Source organism: Bubalus bubalis, chromosome 12 (genome assembly GCF_019923935.1).
Source record: "Bubalus bubalis isolate 160015118507 breed Murrah chromosome 12, NDDB_SH_1, whole genome shotgun sequence".
Lineage (NCBI taxonomy): Eukaryota > Metazoa > Chordata > Mammalia > Artiodactyla > Bovidae > Bubalus > Bubalus bubalis.
In genome coordinates, this window is record NC_059168.1 from 50,663,640 (window position 1) to 50,667,931 (window position 4,292).

Sequence of the window (4,292 nt, forward strand, 5' to 3'; positions counted from 1 at the left end):
AGGTGTAGGAGGTAAAACCCAGCAGCCATTGCAGAGAAGGAAAGGACTGAACTGCTTGTGGAGCTCTGTTAAAGCATCATCCCCAGTACAGAGTCAATATTTTGTCTGAACTTTCAGCTCCCTGGGAAATAGATGGCTATTTGAATGATTCAGAGCTTAGCTCAGTGGGAAGTGGATGGATCTAATACCAGAGTTATTACAAACAAGTCTATTTGTTTGTAACAACAACAACAGTAACAAAATACAAGGCATTAGAAGAAACAGGAAGGTAAGTCCACATACACTGGGGGAAAAAACAGCTAATAGAAAAAGGCCCTCAGGGGCACCAGATTTTGGACTTAGCAGAAAAAGATTTTAAATAAGCTCTGGTAAATAAATTCAAAGAAGTACAGGGAATCATGTATAAAGAATGAAAGGAAGTGTGAAAATACTATTGGTGATGGTAACTGTGTAGCCATTATGAAAGGCAATATACATGCATTATTTTGTAATTCTTTTTCTCTCCAATCTGTTTTCAAAGACAACTGAATATCAATAAATATAAAGCTGCATTAATGGGCCTATCATTTATACAGATGTACATTTTTGCAAAGGAGGAAGAGGAAATAGGGGTATTTAGACAGAAGTTTTTGCACAGTATTGAAATTAAATTGGCATGCATCGACTAGATTATTTCACATTAAGGTGCTAATTGTAATTTTCAGAGTAAACACTACAAAAATAACTGAAGTAAATATAGTGAGACAAACAACAATGAAATTAAAAAGATACACTAGAGAACATGTGGGCTTTCCTATAGCTCAGATGGTAAAGAATCTGTCTACAATGCAGCAGACCCAGGTTAGATCCCTGAGTTGGGAAGAATCCCCTAGAGAAGGGAATGGCAACCCATTCCAGTATTTCTGCCTAGAAAATTTCATGGACAGAGTAGCTTGGTTGGCTATAGTCCATGGGGTTGCAAAGAGTCAGACACAACTGAGTGACTAACACAAGAGAATATATATTTAACAAAAATAAAAGATAGAAATCAAGGAACAAGGAAAAAGAAAAAAAGCACAAGACACAAGGAAACCAACAGCAAAAGGACAAATATAAACCCTGCCTTATCAGTAATTACATTAAATCCAAGTGCATTAAACACCTCAATCAAAAGACAGATGTTGGTAGAATAAATATACTAGCTACAGGATGCATACTTTTATTCAAAGACATAAATAGATTAAAAAGAAAACGATGGAAATATTTACATGAAAATGATAGTCAAAGAGAGATGAACTAGTTGTACTAAAATCAGGCAAAATATACTCGGAGATGAAAATAATTACAGGAGAAATAGAAACACTAGCATAGAAAATGACAACCCATTCCAGTATTCTTGCCTGGAAAATTCCAAGGGCAGAGGAGCCTTGTGGGCTACAGACCATGGGGTCACAAAAAGTTGAATATGACTGAGCATGCATACATGCACAGAAACATTTTATTCTTATTGAGGGTTAATTTATAATTAGAAAAATATGACCATTATAAACATATATACACCTATCAACACAGCCCCAAAACACATGAAGCAAAAACTAACACAGTTAAAGGGAGAAATAGATAATCCAATAATAAAAATCTGAAGCTTTAATACTTAATTTTTGATAACAGATAAAACAACAATACAGCAGTTCAGCAGAGAAATAGAATATGTGAGCAATATTATAAACCAAATTGTTAAGTCACTAAGTCGTGTCTGACTCTGCGACTCCATGAACTGCAGCATGCCAAACTTTCCTGTCCTTCACTATCTCTTGGAGTTTGCTCAAACTCATGTCCATTGAGTCAATGATGCCATCCAACCATCTCATCTTCTGTCACCTGCTTCTCCACATGCCCTCAATCTTTCCCTACATCACAGTCCCTTACAATGTGTCAGCTCTTCGTATCAGGTAGCCAAAGTATTGGAGCTTAAGCTTTAGCATTGGTCCTTCTATTCAGTGTTGATTTATTTTAGGATTGACTGATTTGATCTTGCAGTCCAAGAAACTCTTAAGAGTCTTCTCAAGCACCACAATTCAATGGCATCAATTCTTCAGTGCCCAGCCTTCTTTATAGACAAATATTTACAGAATACTCCCTCCAACATCAGAATATGAATTCTTCTCAATAGTCATTCTGCTAACATGGACAATTCTCTAGGATAAACCTTGCCTTCAATTCAGCTCAGTCACTCAGATGTGTCTGACTCTTTGTGACCCCATGGATTGCAGCATGCCAGCCTTCTCTGTCCTTCACCAACTACTGGAGCTTGCTCAAACTCATATCGATCAAGTTGGTGGTGCCATTCTACCATCTTATCCTCTATCGTCCCCTTCTACTGCCTTCAATTTTCCCAGCATCAGGGTCTTTTCTAATCAGTCAGTTCTTTGCATCAGGGGGCCAAAGTATTGGATCTTCAGCTTCAACATCAATCCTTCCAATGAATATTCAGGGTTGTTTTCCTTTAGGATTGACTGGTTTGATGTCCTTGCAGTCCAAGGGACTCTCAAGAGTCTTCCTCAACACTACAGTTCAAAAGCATCAATTCTTTAGCACTCAGCTTTCTTTATGGTCCAGCTCTCACATCCATATATGACTATGGGAAAAACCATAGCTTTGGCTAGAAGGACCATTGCTGGCAAAATAATGTGTCTGCTTTGTAATATGCTGTTTAGGTTGGTCATAGCTTTTCTTCCAAGGAACAAGTGTCTTTTAATTTCATGGCTGCAGTCACCATCTGCAGTGATTTTGGAGTCCAAGAAAATAAAGTCTTCCAATGTTTTCATCGTTTCCCCATCTATTTGCCATGAAGTGATGGGACTGGATGCCGTAATCTTTGTTTCTTGAATGTTGAGTTTTAAGCTAGGCTTTTCATTCTCCTCTTTCACTTTGATCTACAGACTCTTTAGTTCTTCTTCACTTTCTGCCATAAGGGTGGTGTCATCTGCATATCTGAGGTTATTGATATTTCTCCCAGCAATCTTGATTCCAGCTTGTGCTTCACCCAGCCTGGTATTTCTCATGATGTATTCTACATATAAGTTAAATAAGTAGAGTGACAATATACAGTCTTGATGTATTCCTTTCCCAATTTGGAACCAGTCCATTGTTCCACATCTGGTTCTAACTGTTGCTTCTTAACGTGCATACTTCTCAGAAGTAGGTAAGATCTGGTATTCCCATCTCTTGAAGAATTTTCCACAGTTTGTTTTGATCCTCACAAATCAATAATATTGATAATATCTACCAAAATTTCCAACTGGAAGTACTATCTGGAGAGGAAAATATGATGATCAATGTTTGAGAAAGCAATTACACCTGTGAATTTGATTTTTCAAAAGTCTGTTGGAATCCTCATCTCCCCACAGAACACAGCCATGTCACAGAACTTCTCCAATCTGGGGAATGTCCTATTTGATGTTTTTCCTGGGGTGGGTTGGGCCCTTGCCATTCCAGCAGCAAAGAAAAACTGCACTGTGTTTGTTAATAATCTCAATCCTGAATCTCATAAATGGCTACTGCACAACTGTAAATTAAATAAAGTGGACAAAAAGGTAAAAGCCTTTAACTTGGATGGGAAAGACTTCCTGCAAGGACCAGTCAGAGAAGAGTTAATGCAGCAGCTGGGATCATGGTCAAAAGAAATAAAATACTCTGTGCACATTGTCATGAATTTGATGAATTTGCCAGAAAAGGCTATTGAGTTTCTCAGCTCTTTCAAAGCACTCTTAGATGGACAGCCATCTGACAGTGAACTTCCCATTGTGCATTGTTACAGCTTTTCCAAAGGTGCTAATCCAGCAAGGGACATTCAGCAATGAGCTGGACCTGTATTAGGCATCTTCTTGGAGGCATGCAGTTCAGTTCACCTAGTAAGAAATGTAGTCCCTAACAAGGAAATGCTATACATCACTTTTCAGATTCCTGCTGCTATACTTTACAAGAACCAGACTATAAATCAAGACAATCATGAAGATCCACCTCTTAAACACCAGAGGGCAGATAAAGACTTTTAAGAAGAAAAAACACAAATTGCTTTAGTCATGTAATTGAAAATATTTTCTCCATCTCCCCACTAGACTTTGTGATAGTGAACTATCATTTGTATGATTTCTAATATTTTACCATTCAGTTACTTTAGTATTGAACCCTTTTATTTTACTCTAGCTGGCTTCCCTGGTGGTCAGATGGTAAAGAATCTGCCTGCAATGCAGGAGACCTAGGTTCGATCCCTGCATTGGAAAGATCTCCTGGAGTAGGGAATGGCAACC

The 4,292-nt window shown here is 38.0% G+C and overlaps 1 pseudogene; it reads left to right on the forward strand.

The window, feature by feature from the left end:
* Positions 1-3,235: 3,235 nt before the first annotated feature.
* LOC102397498 lies at positions 3,236-4,037 on the forward strand (annotated as a pseudogene).
* The last annotated feature ends 255 nt before the right edge of the window (positions 4,038-4,292 follow it).